This window comes from Fistularia commersonii, chromosome 3 (genome assembly GCF_037954325.1).
Source record: "Fistularia commersonii isolate RoL2024-O1a breed Wild chromosome 3, RoL_Fcom_v1.0, whole genome shotgun sequence".
In the NCBI taxonomy this organism is placed as follows: domain Eukaryota; kingdom Metazoa; phylum Chordata; class Actinopteri; order Syngnathiformes; family Fistulariidae; genus Fistularia; species Fistularia commersonii.
In genome coordinates this window covers 12,645,806-12,665,503 of record NC_141286.1, presented here as the reverse complement: position 1 = coordinate 12,665,503, position 19,698 = coordinate 12,645,806, and the positions used below count along the sequence as shown (strand labels likewise).

General features: G+C 41.7%; 1 pseudogene; it reads right to left on the bottom strand.

Moving 5' to 3' along the window:
* Positions 1 to 7,017: 7,017 nt before the first annotated feature.
* Positions 7,018 to 7,872, bottom strand: LOC147235571 (uncharacterized; annotated as a pseudogene).
* Positions 7,873 to 19,698: the final 11,826 nt, after the last annotated feature.

Here is a 19,698-nt window from a genome sequence, read left to right as displayed (position 1 = left end):
ACAGGAGGTCTTTCCCACCTGAGGCTATCAGACTTTTTAATTCATCTTCCTTCAGCTGTAGGGAATCTTCAAATCTTTGCACATAAGACCGTAAAACACTTTATAGCCTTGACTTTGACACTTTATAGTTTTATTTGTATTCCCCCCCCTTTTTTTTTTTCCTGTTTATACAATTTCCTACTATTATTTCTTATTTTTATGTTTTACTTGAAACTCTTGCACAACAATTTCCTTCGGGATTAATAAAGTTGTTCTTATTCTTATATTCTTAGTTGTGTGGGAGCACACTTTCTGAATAAACTCCAGAGGCCTGATGGTCACCCCTGGGGCACCGGTAAGAAGGGAGTTGCAGTAGTCCAAACGAGAGATGACTAGAGCCAGGATGAGTATCTGCGCTGTATCCTCTGTGAGGAATCTGCAACTCTTCCTGATGTTGTAGATGAAGAATCTGCAGGAACATGTGACTGCTGCAAAGTTCGCTGAGAATGACAGTTGGTTGTCTAGGACTACACCCAGGTTTCTCGCAGTTGTGGTTGGCCTTACCACGGTGTTGTCTATGGTAATGCCCAGGTTTGTGCGCACAACCTTTCCCCCGGAGAAGGAGCACCTCAGTCTAGTCTAGGTTGAGCTTCAGGTGGTTAGTTGCCATCCAATCTGAGATGCTGTAATTCGGGTCTCCACCTGCGTGTCTGACGGAGGCAGGGGCAGGATCAGCTGTGTATCGTCGGCATGGCAGTGGTATAAGAAGCCATGTGAGCGAATTACAGAACCAATGGGTTGTGTACAGGGAGAAGAGGAGAGGGCCTGGAACAGCCTGGAACAGCCTTGAACGTGGTGGAACACCGGTAGACAGTCTGGGTGGTTCAGACAGCCCCCTGCCATGTCACCTTGTAAGAACAACCTGTCAGGTAGGATGTCAACAGGGAGAGTGCAGATCCTGTGACACCCAGACCCTTGTGGGTGGAGACAAGGATCTGGTGGGTGACTGTGTCGAACGCGGCTGTCAGGTCAAGAAGAATGAGCACAGACGAGAGAGAGCCTGCTCTCGCTTCCTGTAGTGATTGTGACACCGCGAGGAGGGTTGTGTCTCTCGATTGACCCACTTTGAACCCTAACTGAAGTGGGTCTAGGAGGTTATTTTACTAAAGGTAGTGAGAGAGTTGGTTAGAGACTGTGCGCGCAAGTGTTTTTGAGGGAAAGAGTAGTATGGACATGGGTCTATAGTTTTTGACGTCAGATGGGTCAAGTGCTTGTTTCTTGAGTAGAGGGGTGAACCTCGCAGAGTTGAAAGCAGATGGAAAACAGCCTGTCTGGAGGGACGTGATGATGAGGTGAGATAGGAAGGGGAGAAGGTCTGTTGCTATGGATTGTAAGAGGGGGGAGGGGACCGGATCGAGGGATTAGGTGGTCAGGGGGCTGGATGTTATGATGATTCTGGATGATTATGGATGATTCCTTTTGTTTATTTATTATGTATTTATGTCCCCAGAAGAAAAGCTTCAAATTCAGGTGAAAGCTGAAAAGGCAAATAGGATCCCCATTTCATCCAAACGGTTGTATTTTTCCAAAATGTTACCTTTTCCTCGTTTCTATTGCATGAATTGATGACATTGATTTGCTGGAAACAGAAGGGATACTTAGACAAGGAAAATATTTGCAGTCTAAAATGGACAAATTATGATCCTTTCTCTAGGGTACTGATATCCCCCAAAATTTTACCCTCCCTTTCCCCACCCCTCATTTCACAATGTGGGTTTGAAAGCCATTTTCAAGTCAAGTCTGGTTATGCAGCAACCTGCAATCTGACAAAATCTCATCTCTACCACCAGATTGTAAGTGAAATGACAAGTGTAACGAAAGCCAATGGCTATCGTCCAATCTCATCTTTTCTGGGTCCCGTCTTTTGGGGCGTATTGTGTGATTGTAGACTGTCAGTGTTGGCTGACGGGTTAGATACACTGAATGCAGAATTGGCTTGTCTGTGGTGTGCTGAGGCTGTCTTTGACAGTGTAGCACTGTCTGTGTTACACTCTAACAGACAGCCAAATAACCCCTTGGCAGTGTAAACAAAGAGAGATTACACCCTGGTGAGTGGAGGCAGTCTGCTTGTGTGCTCCCAGCATTGATAGGAGAAACTGAGGATGAGTGGTTGCAGTAGGAGGAAAAAGGCAGAGAGAGCGAGAGAGAGTGAGAGAGAGCGAGAGAGAGCGACACGGAAGGAGAGAGACAGAAAGAGACAGAAAGAGAGATAAGGAGTAGGTTGAGTCATTGACATGCAAAAAAGAATAAAATAATGGCCAACAGGACATTTCATAGGTAAAATCCTTAGTCCCATCACTTATTTTTAATGAATGATATTAAAGGTGAAACAAAAAGAGGCATTTTGTATTTTTTGGTCAGCTTATATATGCATAAATGTGTCTGTATGTAAGTGTGTGTATGTGCACAATCATGTGCGTGTGTGCTTGTGTAATGTGTAAACATATTAATCTACAAAAGACTGAAATAAGCAAATAGCTGTCATGTGCAGGTAAGAGTTTTTAAAACATGCGCCAGCAACATCACGCAGAATGATTTGAATGTACAGTGTGTCCTACAAAGGGAGCCCTGTCTGGGAAGACTAATAGGCATAAATCTGGTTTACTGTTTGTCTCATGCTAGAATGCGTTGTTAAAAAAGTACAAATAATTATTTCTTTAAAAATTGCAATTCATGGCACCACCATTGTTTTACTAGGGCAATACATGCTGGGTTTGTGACATATCGAGGTTGCTCATCTTTACTTCAGCTTTCCGCTATGGTTAACTTTTACTCGGTACGGTATGATGTAAATGGTAATAATGCCACATTGTGCAGCTTTTGGGTGCAATTTCTTGTCCCAGGGAAACAAAGGGACTGATGCTAGTCTACATAGCTTTCAAAGGGACAAAAAGAGGAGAAAGACATGGGAAATTACTTGTGGATGCTCATAGCTTCCTAGGGGTTCCCGGCTGTGTTCTTGCCGCTTCTTGCCAGATGCATTTGACGCATTTAGCAGAGCTAAGCTCCTGAAAGGGCTCACATGTGCTACTAGTAATAAACAGGCACTAAAGTCAATAACCGTGCCTAGAGTTTTCTTTCACAAGCATATAACTGGTCCTTGGAGAACAACTGAACCCCACTCGAAGAAATGTCACATGCAGGTGACGCTGGACGTTCAGTCAATGAAGCAATCTGTAAGTTTGCAGTGAACAGTCAATGACAAAAAGTGGAGCAGCCTACAAGAGACTCCCACTCTCCTTTAGCATAGCATTTCTCTTTGTGTCTTTATTTCTCTTCATTTTGAAGGTCATTTGGACTTCTGTCTTCAGCGTTATCCTCCTCCCTCACGTCTCTCTGAGGGTGAAATGTGAAGGGCTGCACAGATTATATGTTTTTGCATCGTACGATGAATGAATGAATGGGACCAAGCAAAGAGCCAATCTTGTGATGTCACTACCCGCCTGCGTTATGACTTAAACAACAATGGAGACCTATGAGTGTAAAGGGAGCTTATGGCAGAGTATTGGAAAGGCTTTTGGCCTACACTATTTCTAAACCAGAGATGCAGCTATTATTGTATTGTTGTGTTGTGTCCTACTTTTAAAGGTTGCTTGTGTCTGTTTTTGATTCCACTGAGCCTGAGAGATGCTCTTTCTAAATTTCTTGCACTCTGTGTAATGACAACAAAAGTCTTGAATCTTGAACCTTGAGGAATCTTAGCTAAAAGAGAACAATAGATTACACCCATGTCATTGAACAGTGGATCCGTTTGTTGGAATATGCTCAGCTTCTCTACATGAGTTTGTGGACCTGGAGAAAACTTGTATAAAGTCTAAAAGTATGTATAAAGTGATGTATACAAAAACGAGGATGTATTCCCTGAATTGCTGTTTGAAGCCATCTGGTCTGCTCAAATGTGGCAAGAGCTGTTTCAATGTTCAACATATTTTCAAGTGGGAACTAGAATTCACAAAAGCTGCCCTTTTGTTCTGTTTGTGATCTTTATTGGTAGAATGTCAGATATGAGGATTGCAGAATCATGCTTTGGCTTTCCAAGTCCTGTTGACCTCATATTACTCATAGGACCTCCTTCCGGTAATGGGATTGGCTTAGAAATGAGTGTGAAGTGTTCAAAAGGAAAGTAAACACTCCCAAGTCAGGGGACATACCTTTTTTACATGAAACAAGTACCATGGTGGTTTGCCTTTTGGTAGCATTCAGGTTTGGATGGGACATGTATTGGGTTGGTGGATTGGTGGATTGGTGTGTTATCTGCAGTCATGTGGGTAATGCATTGACCAGTAGATGTCAAAGGAGATCAAAGGAAATCTGTCAATTCCCAGGGTCTTTATCAAAATAACAAGTACTGCTTACATGTGGCGGAAATCAGTTGTGTGTATCTATGTGTAATGCTCATATATGCGACAGTACATTGATAAAATAGAAATGCTATAATTGATCAATATCCCCAATATTACTAAGGGGGAAGTCAGAGCAGCTATGAAGAGAATGAAGAATGGCAAAGCAGTTGATCCTGATGACATGCTAGTGAAGGTATGGAAGTGTTTAGAAGGCAAGTGAATGAGTGTTTTTAAAGATTGTCCAATACTATCCTGGAGAATTATAGGATGCCTAAGGAATGGAGAAAAAAATGTGCCAGTGCATTCACAAGGGTAATGTTTAGAGCTGCAGAGCTGCTATCTTTCTAGAAAAAAATGGTGAAGGTTATGTTAAAATAAGTGTCACAATACTGAATTTGTCACCATCCTGAATTTGCTTTGGAAGTGGGGTTGTAGAGGTCCGCAGAAGGTCAGATAGAGCTGCATTGTGTCTTTGTGGATTTAAACTATGCATTACACTGAGCGAGTGCCAAAGGTGGGATTGATGTATATTATTAGGAAGACCGGAGAGTGAAGAAAATGCGTGAAGAAATGAGTGCAGGAATGTGGAGTAGATGAAGAAAATTGCAGTTTTTACCAGGAATGAAGGGAAAAGTTTAAGAGATGGTGATGAGACAAGCCTCTTTAAGTCTGGTGTGGAGGCAACAGCTCTGACAAAAAGATAGAGCCGGAGTTGGGAAGTTAAAGGTGTTAAGATTTTTTTTCACTACATCTACAAATATAAAGCAAGATGAAGTGGAGTTTGGTTTTTCGTCTAATAGGACGACAATATTTCGTACAATATTTAATATAACAAACAAAATGTAATTTTATGAATTAATCGAATTCCTTATGTCCTTGACAAACTTACAAAAATCAAGTATGACTTTTAAAGAAATAATTAAAGATTATTTGGCATAGAAATCACGCTTTGCAGCTAGTATAGCATCATAAATTTGTGGAGTGGTCTTGGCATGATTTTTGTGAGATCGCAGGTCACAATGAGCCTGAACAAGGGTTGAAGGTCAGAGAGGCAAGCTGCAATCATATTTATATTTAGGTTTATTGTATTTGTTCATAAATGTTGTTCCTCGTGTCAAACTGCTTTTCAATGTCAAATATAATTATTTCTGTCCAGGGTTGAATATAATTTTTCTTCCTCAAAAGCTTGATCAAGATCAATATACAAGCCTAACCCTAACCCAATAAGCTCAAGATTTCCCGGCAATGTAAATAAGTCATACACTTCTTAAACAGTAAGGGGATTTAATCCACACACAGTGTTTTGGTATGGACTGCAATAGAGTTCTCAAATCCCTTAATTTCATACATGAAGATTGCATTTGATCTTCTCCTTCTTCTTCCCCTTTCTGCTTTTCTGTTCAGGGGTCGCTACAGCAATCAACCTTCTTCATCTTACCCAATTCTCTGTATTTTCCCCTCTCACACCAACTACCTTCATATCCTCTCTCTCCGCGTCCATAAATCTTCTCTTTGGTCTTCCTCGAGACCTCCTGCTAGGCAGCTCCAATTCCACCATCCATCTACCAATATATTCACTATCCCTCCTCTGCACATGACCGAACCATCTCAGTCTGGCTTCTCTGACCTTCTCTCCAAAACATCGAACATATAATGTTCCTCTGATAGACTCATTCCTGATCCTAACCATCCTGGTCACTCCCAAAGAGAACCTTGGCATCTTCATCTTGGCGACCTCTAGCTATGTGTCCTGTCTTTTCATCATTGTAACTGTTTTTAGGCCATACCTGGAAACAGCACTCACAACTGTCTTGTACACCTTTCCTTTCATTCTGGCTGATCGTCTTCGATCACAGAGTACACCTGACACTTTTATCCACCCATTCCAACCTGCTTGAACCTGTTTATTAATCTTTTTTCTACAGTCTTTGTTGCTTTGGACTTTTGACCCCAAGTACCTGAAATCGTCCAACTTCTTGATCTCCACTCCCTGTAGCCTCGCTGTCACACCCGAGTTCCTCTCATTCATAAACATATATTCTGGCTTGCTGTGACTAACTTTCATTCCTCTCCTTTCCAACGCATACCTCCTCCTCTTTAGATTTTCTTCATCCTGTTCTCTGCTCTCACTGCAGATCACAATATCATCTGCAAACATCATAGGCCATGGGGATTCTTGTCTAATGTCATCTGTCAGTCTGTCCATCAACACTGAAAAAGAGAAGGGGCTCAGAGCTGATCCCTGATGTAGTCCCACCTCCACCTTGAACTTCTCTGTTACCCTGACAGCACACCTTACCACTGTCTCACAGCTAGCATACATGTCCTGTAACAGTCTAACATACTTCTCTGCCACTCCATATTTCCTCATACAATACCAGAGCTCCTCTCTTGGAACCCTGTCATATGCTTTTTTGAAGTGTACAAAAACACAATGCAGCTCCCTCTTGCCTTCTTTGTACTACTTTATTAGCATTCTCAAAGCAAATACTGCATCTGTAGTATTCTTTCTGGGCATTTAGCCATACTGCTGTTCACTAATACTGACTCCTTCTCTCAATGTAGTTTCCACTACTCTTTCCCATAACTTTATTGTATGGCTCATCAACTTTATCCCCCTATAGTTTCCGCAACTCTACACATCCCCCTTATTCTTAAAAATGGGCACATCACACTTTGTCTCCATTCTTCAGTCATCTTCTCACTCTCTAAGATCCTGTTGAATAATCGAGTCAGAAATTCTACCTCTTCCTCTCCTATACATTTCCACACATCCACAGGTATATCATCAGGACCCACTGCCTTTCCACTCTTGATCCTCTTTAGTGCCTTCCTCACTCCACTTTTACTAATCTGTGCTACTCTGTGGTTTGCAACAGTCACCTCTTCTACCCTTGCCTCTCTTTAATTTTCCACGTTCATCAGCTCTTCAAAGTACTCTGTCCATTGCCCATTCACTCTTTTACCATCTGTCAGTACATTTCCCTCTCTATCCTTCATCGCCCTGACATGTTTTACATCCTTTCCATCTTTATCTCTGTGTTTCACCAACCTGTATAGATCATTCGCTCCCTCTTTACTGTCCAGCTGAGCATCCAGGTCATTGTACGCCCGTTGTTTTGCCTTTGCTACCTCTATATTTATCTTGAATTGTATCTTCCTGTACTCCTGTCTGTTCTCTTCAGTCCTCTCAATATCCCACTTCCTCTTTGCTAACTGCTTTTTCTGTATGTACTCTTGCACTTCCTCATTCCACCACCAAGTCTCCTTTTCTACTTTCCTTCAAGATTTCACACAGAGTACTCTCCTCCCTGTCTCCCTGAGAACATTTGCTGTTGTTGTCCAAATCCTTTGGAAGCTCTCCCTGACCACCCAGACCCTTTCTCAACTCCTCCCTGAAAACCATGCAACACTCCTCCCTGTTCGGCTTCCACCACTTTGTCCTCTGCTCTGCCTTTGTCTTCTTGATCTTCCTTGTTACCAGAGTCATCCTACAACCAGCATCCTATGCTGTCTGGCTACACTCTCACCTACAACTACTTTGAAGTCACTGATCTCTTTCAGGTTACCTTGTCTGTACAAGATGCAGTTTAGGTCCTTCAAGATCCTTCGGGCTCTCAGCTCTTATAAGTAACCCTATGATTTTTCTGGAAAAAAGTGTTCGCTATTGCCATTCCCATCAATTTTGCAAAACCTACCGCCATCTGTCCGTCTCCATTCCTATCCTGTATACCAAATCTGCCCACCACTTATTCAACCCCTCGATTGTCTTCACCAATATGCCAATTGAAGTCTGCTCCAATTACCAGTCTCTCATATCTAGGGATATTCTGCATCACTTCATCTAGCTCACTCCAGAACTTCTTCTCCTCAAATTTACATCCCACTTGCGGGGCAAGCCACTAATGTGTATCACAACTTCAATTTCAAATATCAGACTCATAAGTCTATCTGACATTCTTTTCGCCTCTAGGACGTTCCTAACAAACTCCTCCTTCAAGATAACTCTTTTCAATTTCTCTTCCTGTCAGTACCGTGCTAATACAACTTAAAGCTTGCTCCTAAGCTTCCAGCCTTACTACCTTTCTGCCTGGTCTCCTGGACACACAGTATATCTACTTTCTTTCTCTGTATCATGGCGACCAACTCTTTACCTTTTCTTGTCATAGTCCCAATATTCAAAGTCCCTGCTCTCAGTCCCAGACACTTAACGCTTCCGAACACGCCTTCCTCCTCTCTTTCTTTGATCTAAATCAGCCCAGTTTCCATTGGTTCCCTGTAGGTCATTAGTACCAATGGTGGCCAAAGTTAACCCGGGCCTCAACCGATCCGGCATGATCTGGTTGTTATGATTGATTCGCATATTTGGTTTTGTCCAAAGTTTTACGCAGGACGCCCTTCCTGACACAGCCCTCAGCATTTATCAGGGCTTGGGATCGACTCAGGGAGACACTGGCCCATCCTCCCCGCGAGCCTGGTTTGGGGAGACACCAGCCCGTGCCTCCCTGAGTTTGCACTATGAAGGTTGCATTGGTTAATAGCTACAAAATAGTTTGCAGTTCCCGAATACCTGAAATTAGTCCCCAGATGTATCTCGCTAGTCATTGTTCCAAAACAAAATCATCAAAATTTTTGTAATTGAGTATTAGGTACTCCAATGAAAATTGCAAGGTTTCATGACACATATAAAGACTAAGGACCTATCTAAGGCAGTGACATGCAGTCAGTAGAGGCAGGTGAGGCTGGGCCTCACTTGGCATCATGGAGAGAAAAAAATCAAATGAAAAAATAATTTGAATGGTTCTATTTATTCAGTGATTTGTACTATAAAGTTATTTTCAAACTAACTTCACCATTTTTAGTCTTTTTTTTTTCAAAATCGCTGAAAAAAATCACAATTAGCGTTAAATATCAAGAAGAGCCGTGCGGTGACGCGGCAGCCAGCAGAGCTATGTAAAGAATGCTGATATGATATTTTAAATAAAACACGTTAACTGCTGCCAATAAAATGGTGAATAAGCTACTCCTTAGGGTTCATATGTTTGTAAATCTGACTGATGACGTCAGTGCCTCACCAGCCATGAGCCTCACCGCACGTCACTAATCTAAGGGTTACAGTGTTTTGTTTATTGAAATTTGACATTTCATGGGGAGCCCACTACAGGCCATTTGGAATCTATAAGCCATTTGGAATCAGCCTTCTAATCACCTTATAGGGCACCTATCAATACCCACTTTAGATTTGGGCAAAAACTTCCCTATTAAAGGCCCTCTTTAGTAGACCAAACTCAATGAAACCTGATAGAAAAATCTCTAAAAAATATGCAGCAAAAAAAAGTCTACATGCAAAACTATAATGCCATTGCACAGCGCTACATGAGGTTAGAAAGCAATGTTGCGTTAAGCAACAGAGATGAAGAGTGTCATTTAGCTGCTGCTCTTATTCGGTGCTGGTCGTTTTCAATCATCACTATTACCTGCTGTGCAACACATCCCAATTTAACAAGAGAGGGAGGAGATGGATTGTTTGCCATCAACTCTGTGTGTGTGTGTGTGTGCATGTGTTGTGCGTGTGCGTGCATCTGTGTGTGTGTGTGTGTGTGTGTGTGTGTGTGTATTCTTACCTTGCTTTTTTCCCGGGACAGCTGGAGAACGTCAGAATGTTTGTGTCAGTGAACCATGATTGAGACAGTGTCATCTTGCCTAGCCCAAAGCACCAAGTGCATTATGGGTATGTCACACCATTATCCCAGACATTTGGCATATCTGCAAATAATACTGCCGCCTTTCCATTTCTCTCTCCCTCCCCCTCTTTGACTGAACAGTTCATATGTCATTGCTTGAGAGCTCTCTGTTTCAACATCCCCATCTCTTCCTTAAATCATCAGCCTCTAGCTTACGGCTGCAGTTCTGATCCTTCTTGTACCCCAGAGTCAGTGAAAAGTACATCACAGCATATTGCCTCTTCCTGTCCCCATTTCACAGCACTGTTGGAAGGTGATATGTTTGTTACAGTAATGTATTTATTCTGCCAGTAATGAGTAACACAGGAGGTATCATGATTTTTCATCTGGCAGTCACTCATGCACTTGCTGTCATAAAAAAAATAAAAAAAAATCGAAACAAATCACTTGGTTAAAAGGTTCACAGTCACTGTCAACATGGCACCAAAACAATTATTGATTCACAAATAATGCACTGGTCAAAAACATGAATAAATAAATACTTCTCAGTTAATTGATACATATGTTGAGCTTTCTTTATACACCTGGACTTTGATATCCATCCTGAAATCTGTTAATTCTACCAATATATTGATTGCAACTTTGTAATGTCTGAATGCATGACGCCAAGCTAACAACTCTCAGGTTTTCCAACTGGAGCTTTGTAATTACATAGTAACCAAAAGAATTAAGAGCCCCGGAGAATTGTCAGATATCACTAATTGATTGAACATGTTAGAAAAAGGCTGGCTAATTCCAACAGGATAGTGTGAAGAGAGACAGTGCACCATTTTTTCTTCTTTTTATTATTTTAATTTCCATCCATCTATTTTCTACCACTTATTCTGCACTTAGGGTTACGGGGAAGCTGGAGCCTGTCCCAGCTGTCATCGGGCAAGAGGCGGGGTACACCTTGGACTGGTTGCCAGTCAATTACATACAAAGACATACAAAATTCATATTCATTCCCATTTTTTTTTCCAATTAGCCTGCCACCATGTTTTTGGACTGTGGGACGAAACCAGAGAACCCACGCAGACACGGGGAGAATATGCAATCTACACACAGAAGGGTCCCTTGGTGGAATCAAACCAGGGTCCTTCATGCTGTGAGGCCATAGCACTAGCCACCGTGCCGCCCCTTATTCTAATTTGAACTATTAATATACACAAAGACATTGAGGAAAAGACAGGAAGGAAGGATGGATTTAGCAGAGATGAAGATGTTATGGTTCCTCTTTGGAAGTGATGAGGATGATCAAAAATGAGTTCATCCACTACATGTTAAAGTGGTGGATATATTAAAAGAGATGCATAAAAGGTTAATGGTGACTTTCAGGTGCAGCATGGTGGCACAGTAGTTAGCTCTTCAACCTCACAGCATGAAGCACCCTGTCTTGATTCAACTTTTCTGTGTGGAGTTGGCATGTTTGTATCTTTGTTGGTTTCCTCTCACATGCTGCTGGTTAATTGGAATAATTGGGACAATCACCCTTTTGTGTGAATGGATGTCTGTCTGTATATGTGACCCTGCAAATGACAACCAGTCCAGGGTGTACCTCGCCTGATGGCAGCTGGGATAGGCTCCAACATCCGCTGCCAAACTTAGTAAGATAAGCGGTAGATAATGTATGGCAATTTTCAGTTCCCAATGTGAATAGGATGTTGATTGTATTTTGTGAATTTTCAGGCGTTAATTATACAAGTATCATTAAGAGATATGTGTATTATGAATCGTTTGGTTTTGCCTTCTCTGCTTCGCCTGGAGGGGGAGCACCGCTGAAGAATCGCTCACTACATGGTGAACTTGGAGAAGGTAATATCATGTCTGCGTTTATTTAGTTTTCACTTCCCCTTTACAGGTGAGTGTGTGGTCTGTGTTCTGTTGACAGAAACATCTAATCACAGTTGGGCCAAGCCTGTGATTGGAAAATGAGGGCAGACATTGGCAACGAGCTGGTGTTTCCTACCAAAATTGTCATCACAACCAAGAGAACTGACCTCGTGCTCTGGTCCCCATGTCAAGCTTACAGTACCCTGGGAGGATTCAGTGGAGGAGGCTTATGAAAGAAAACAGCTAAGATATACTGTGTTGACAGCCGAAGCACGATGCTGTGGCAGGGACACTGAAGTCCAACCTGTGGAAACGGGGTGTAGAGGTTTTGTGACAATGTCTACCAGCAGACTGCTGACTGATGTTGGAGTCAGAGACCAGAGACCAGTGGCCACTTCTAATCAGAGATGCCACGATAGAGACAGGGGCCAATGCCAGATTATGGACAGTGCGGAAATTTCAACCAGCATAACCACATACGTGCCGCCCAGCCCTTATTTCCAGCACGCAGAAGGCAATGTTTTATGTGCCTGCAGAGTTACAATGACAGCTATGTACACTGTTACGGGTGTGGAAACAGTGACCACTCCTGTCCCAGCTGTCCCAGCTGTAGGATGAGGAGAGCAAGACAGTTCACAGGGACTTCTTTAAACGAGCAGGGGTTGCTCCAGCAGGCTGGGAATGACTTGTCCTATGACGTCATCCCAGAGTTGTGCTCACTGGGGAAGGAGAGATTATAAAACACAGCTGAGACAATACAGCCTTATATGAAAAAGCACTTTATCGCTCCAAATCTTGCCAGGTTGGAGACACTCCAAGCCAAGTGACCAAAACAAAAAACAAACGCAAGAGTGGTGTGAGAAATTGGAAATGAATATTTAATTATTTCATCCAAGGTTAAATGACCAGTATGTTTTCTGATTCTGGGTCTCAAGTGACGATTATAGGTGGCTGAGGTTATTGTTCAGATGCTTGCCATGACAGCTGCCAGGCTATGGAAGCATATAGGTATCAAATTAAAATGCATCAGCAGACCGATTTTTCATTTTCAGAATGTGGCAGCACATTTTGACTCATAACTAAAATGAGTAATAAGTATTCCAAACTGTATTTTCAATTTATTCTTCCAAACTGCTCATTCTGTGACATAATCCAAATTTAAAAACAAAATACATTTATGATTTCATTTTCAAAACATACCAAGCAAATTGTTCTCAAATATCAATTAGAAATGTCAAAATGAAAAGTAAAATGCATGAGCAGAAATGCTTTTTTTCATTTTCAGAAGGTGGCAGCATATTTTGACTCCTAACTAGTAATCCAAACAACATTTTCATTTTCATGTCCCACCGCACAAAAAAGGTATCAAAATTCAATTTGCATTTGCATTCCCAAGCGGCACCGGAAAGTGACGTCAGTAGCTGACTTTTTCGCGGTTTGTTTGGGCACTAAATACAATACACACTCAGCTATTTATCTGCTAGCTGACCACAGAGTTTTGTTAGCATGACACTCCCTCACATTGTCCGGCAAATCACACAATTATAGAACCAGATAGAATTGCAGAACAACTTCTGAATTGGATGCCCCTGATAGACGTGAGCAGATTATAAAAAGCTTGGCTGAATACTCTGCCCTAACAGATGCTGTTATTACAGTACATTTCGATAGCGCCAAAAGGGATACTGATGGCCGGGTGTCCCCTTCCAGTCAGGACTGCACTGAGTTAATGAAGAACTGAGAAGAGGCTAGCTACAGCAATGTTGTTGATAATGTTGTCTATGAGGGAAAAGTGTTGAGCCAAGCTCTCTATAATCTGCTCACATCTGTCATGGGCATCCGATTCAATAATTGTCTAGCAGTGTAATGGCAGTGTACTGCTAACGAGTATCAGTGATCAGCAAGCAGATAAACAGCTGAGTGTGTGCTGTATTCAAATGCCTAAAACAGCTGAAGAAGAAGATCAGCCTCTGACATCACTCTTCTGCGCCACTCGGGAATGCAAATTGAAATTGAATTTTTACATGAAAATGAGACATGACAGACATGAAAATGAGAAAGCAGTAGTCTTTTTTTTGGTTGTTTTTTTAATTGTGACATGAAATGTGCATCCTCAAGAAGAAAATCAAAATGCAGTTGACGTAATACTCATTTTAGTTGACTCAAAATTTGCTGCCACATTCTGAAAGTGAAAAAAAAAGCATTCAGCTGTTGCATTTTAATTTGATTTAAGATACCTATGGGCTTCCATACCAGCCTTGCTCAAACCCATGATCAGCTTGATTGTAATGATCAAGAGTCTTATTGCAGCTTTTTCAGGTTGTGAGAAAAGTGAAATTCAAGCCTCAGCGAAACAAGTGAGTGTCTTGAACAAGCATTACATTACATTACATTGCATTACATTACATTTGGCAGATGCTTTTATCCAAAGCGACTTACAATAGAGTACATAAGGACTGCAACACTTGAGTAGATGGTTAAAACTCCAAAAGAGAGATTAAATCTGCCCAAACACTTTCAGTCCAAGTAGAATGTTGCATGCAAGCATCTACTTTTTCAAGGGAACACAACCCTCCAATTCAAGTTGGATGTGAATCCACAGTGGGCAGAAGGGTTCAATTTGCTAACCTGAGAAAAAGTGAAACCATTTATCATTGTTGATGTACAGAATCCAACAGAATTTTGATGGTGCCCATTTTTAAGAATAAGGGGCATGTGCAGAATTGTGGTAACTATAGAGGGATAAAGATGATGAGCCATACTATGAAGTTATGGGAAAGAGTAATGGAAACTAGACTGAGAGCAGAATGCATTAATTGTGAGCAGCAGAATGCTCTCATGCCTGTAAGAATTACTATAGACAAAGTATTTACTTTGAGAATGCTGGTAGAGAAGACCAGCGAAGGTCAGGGGGAGTTGCAATGTGTTTTTGTAGACCTAGAAAAAGCATACGAGAAGGTGCAGAGAAAAGAACACTAATATTGAATTAGGAAGTCTGGAGTGGCAGAGGTATGATAGAAAGGGGTAGGACATGTTTACAAGGTGTGAGACAGTGGTGGGGTGTGCGCTGTAGGTGTGACCGAGAAGTTCAAGGTGGAGGTGGGACTACATCAGCTCTGAACCCCTTCGTGTTTGCAGTGGTGGTGGACAAGACTGACAGATTAAATATGACAGGAATTTCCATGGACCATGATGTTTGCAGATGTCGTTGTAATACGTAGTGAGAGGGGAAGGGAACAGGTGAAGAAAATCTAGAGAGGTAGAAATGTGCGCTGGTAAGAATAGGAATGAAGGTTAGTCTCAGCAGGACAGAATATATGTGTGTGAAAGAGAGGGATGCAACTGGAAGAGTGAGGGCTCTCCAGTCAACTTAAGTCAAGCTGAAGCCTCGAAAATATGATCTGTTTAGGCAGGAATTGAGCTATTTGGGACATTTTTTATCTGAGGAGGGCAGCAAGATGGAATCTGCAGTTGCAACTGCTGTTACAACTGCTGTGAGAGCTGTAAAAGAGAAAAGACACAGCTTTTCTACTTTTCTTACTTTTCTACCACTCCAGACCTCCTCCTATATTATCAGAGTTCCTCTCTTGGCACCCCACCATATGCTCTTTCTTGGTCTACAAAAACACAATGCAGCTCCCTCTGGCCTTGTCTGTACTTCTCCAATAGCATTCTCAAGGTAAATATTACAAATATTACAAATACTACAATATTACTCTTTCCCATAACTTTATTGTATGGATCATCAACTTTACCCCTCTTTAGTTGTCACAACTCACAACTTGTCACAACTCTGCACCTCCCCTCATCACATCCATTCTTCGGTCATCTTCTCACTCTGTAAGATCCTGTTGAATGATCAAGTCAGAAACTCTACTGCTACTTCTCGTAGACACTTCCACACTTCCACGGGTATGTCATCAGGGACAAAGGGCTTTCTAATCTTCATCCTCTTCAATGACTTCCTCACTTCACTTTTATTAATATGTGCTATTTTGTTATCTACAATTATCACCTTTTCTACCTCTGCCTTTCTTTCACTTTTCTCATTCATCAGCTCTTCGAAGTACTCTTTCCATCTTCCAATCACTCTTCGGGCATCTGTCAATAGAGCCTTTAATCACCTGGACCTGTTGTACATCCTCTGTCATCTCTATCCCTTTGTTTCGCCAAGCTGAATAGATCATTCTCACCCTCCTTACTGTCTAACCAAGCATATAAGTCATCATACGCCCTTTGTTTTGCCTTTGCTACGTCTATCTTTATTTTACCTTTTATCTCCCTGTACTTCTGTTGTTCTCTTCAGTCCCCTCAGTGTCCCACTTCAGTGTCTCCCATTTCTTGGCTAACCTGTATACATCCTTGCACTTCCTCATTCCACCACCAAGTCTCCTTATCCACTTTCCTTCCAAATGATACACCATGTACTCACCTACCTGTACTCCAGATAGCATTAGCTGTAGTTGTCCAGTCATCTTAAAGATCTCCCTGACCACCCAGAGCCTTTCTCAACTCCTCCCTGAAAACCATACAACACTCCTACCTTTTCAGCTTTCACCACTTTGTCCTCTGTTCGAACTTTGTCCTCTTGATCTTCCTTGTCATCTTACAAACCGCCAGCCTATTCTGTATGGCTACACTCTCACCTACAACTATTTTGCGGTCACCGATCTCTTTCAGGTTACCTTGTCTGTACAAGATGTAGTCTACTTGTTTGCTCCTACCTCTGTTCTTATAAGTTACCCTATGTTCCTGTCTTTTCTCTAAAAAAGTGTTCACTACAGCCATTTCAATCCATTTTGCAAAGTCTACCACCATCTTCCCTTTGCGTTCCTATCTTGTATACCAAATCTGCCCATAACTTCTTCATCCCATCTATTGTCTCCACCAACATGCCAACTGGAGTCTGCACCAATTACCACCCTCTCATCCCTGGGGATATTCTGCATCATTTTATCTAACTCATTCCAGCACGCCTTCTCCTCAAACTCATATCCCACCTGCAAGGCATAGCCACTAATAACATTGAGCATCACAACTTCAATTTTCAGTTCCAGATTCATAAGTCTATCTGACACTCTTTTCACCCCCAGAACACTCCTAACAAACCGCTCCTTCAAGATAACTCAATCACTCTTACTCGTAATAGTACAACTTAAAGCCTGCTCCTAAGCTTCAAGCCTTACTATCTTCCACACAGTATCCTGGTCACACAGTATATCCACTTTCCTTCTCTGCATCATGTTGACCAACTCTGCAGCTTTTCCTGTCATGGTCCCGATATTCAAAGTCTCTACTCTCAGTCCCAGACTCTTGCCTTTCCTCTTCTCTCTTTGCTCCCTAACATGCCATCCTCCTCTCCTTCTTTGGTTAACAATAGCCTAGTTTCCGTTGGTACCCTGTAGGTCAACGGTACCAATGGTGGCCGATGTTAACCCGGGCCTGTTTATGCAGCTTGAGAAATTTCTTGACTGCTTGGTAGAACTGCCAATCCTTGCATTCCCAAATTTCACCATAGATTTCTACTTACATACAAATGCTTCTAATCAAGGCCTTGGTGAAGTGGCTGGAGTGGGCTGGAGAGAAGTAAGTCATCACATATGAATCACGCTCACTTACTAGGTCTGAAAAGAACTTGCATTTGAGTCAGGGCTCTAAAGCTGGCTGTCTGTGAGAAAAAGTGAAGATTACATGATTGCATCTTGCATGGGTGTCTACCTACAACAGTCCACTAACTTACGTGTTGCCCACAGCCACAACCATTCCACTACTGGATGCAGGTGGACAGCAGAGCTGGAAGATTTCCCTATTACCATCAAATGACGCCCTGGCGTCATAGGGCATCATAGATGCTGACAGTCTTTCCCTGATGCCTATTTATATTGAGACTATGATGCAGAGTGCATGAAGTGCAAGTTATGGCACAGTCTGTTGAAAAAAAAGTTTCATCACATCCCAATGTGACTGAGTTGGGATATCAGCCTTTTCCCCTAGAAAAAAACCCATTTGGCTCAAAAAGAGGATCAGTGCATCATCCCTGTTGTTGATAATATACGGTCTGGTACCACACCAACATGCCCACAACTGAATGAATTGGTGATGAGGATGATTGATATTATTATGTGTTAATTCACCCTGTACCACCAATACAGCCACAGGTAAAGGAAACTTCAGACTTACCTGAGATCAAGGATGTTATTGGGGCAGTGAACTCTGAATCTAGTCAGGATTCAGTGCCATAGAGAGATGAGGATCAAGGAGATTGACCTTGTAAGATCAAAATGACAGACCAAATTAGGTGAAAACTATCTTTCCAGATGAGTTTGCTGCAGAGAACAGTAGAATTGCTCCCACATTATCTAGTCTTGAATTTGTGATCCTGTGAAGACTCTCTGCAAGGGAAGGAGAGAGAGACAACCCCCAAAAGTCTTCACATACCATGAAACCAGCCTGCTGTGGCAACAGCCCCCCAGCTCACTATATGCCCAAGTATCAGCCATGGCCTCATAAACCTGAGGGGGAGTGTTTGGTTGAAGTATGAAAAGTGAATGGTTATTTTCAGCTAAAATCCATTCTCAGTGTAAATAGCATGTTTGTTGTATTTTGTTAATTTTCAGGCGTGAATTATGCATGTATTTTGTTAATTTTCAGTTGTTTATTGTACAAATTGAGTATCAGCAAGAGATCAATATATTTTGAATTGACTGATTTTGCCTTCCATGTCTTGTCGGGGGAAGTGCCACTGAACTCTGAGACAGTAACAACATGACAATGTTTGTTTACTTTCACTTTCTCTTACAGGTGAGAGTGATGTTAGAATCCATATTGAAATCACTGTGTTTTTTTATTGTGTGATATTGTGTCACACAAGCAGCTTAGAGCCACTTGCCAGAGACATGTTTGGTAGTGCCGGTAGCAGCCATTCTGTTGGTGTTCAGTCAATGTCTATGTACACAGAATGACTGTAGTTAAAACATGTTACTCACATAGATCTTAACTGTGTGTATGTATGTGTGCTAGGGTTACAATTGTCATAATGTAAATGAGGTTGATTCAAAGAGTGATGTATGCCTTTTTGTATATGATTATTATGTTCGAACTTTATTGGTGAACTGTACATGGCGAACTTTATTTTTCACTTCCCCTTTACAGGGGTACAACATTAGATATTTTGGAGATAAGGTTAGAGATGCCAGACCCAGATGGTTTGTTCATATACAGAGAAAGGACAGTCAAAATATTGGTGGAAAGATGCTGGGTTTGGAACTGCCAGGTTGGAGGCCTAAAGAAAGACCAGAGATTTAGGGATGCAGTCAAAGTGGACATGAAGTTGCTTGGTGTAAGAGAAGAGGATACAGAAATTACAGTTAGTTGGGCAAGGTTGATTTGCTGTGGTAACGCCTGGTGAGAAAAGCCAAAAGGACAAGACGAACATACAAAAAATTGTCAACTTTTTTTGTACTGTGAGAGAAATTGTTCTAACATTTGAGGTAACATTTAGATGATGCTGGCCACAGATTTGCTACTGTATGTTGCGAGTGACTGAAAGGGACCCTTCCTGTTCTCTGGCACCTTTTTTTAAATACATTTATTTATTTTCATATTTTTTCAACCTGGCTGGTGAAAGAAATATAGTTCTTGCTTAGAAAAAGCCACACAGTAATCTTAAAATATATCTAAAAACAACTCAGGTGTCTGCAAACACCAAGCTAAGTTCTGAAAAAAATAATGCAAGTTGTAACAATCCATTTCTGCAAACA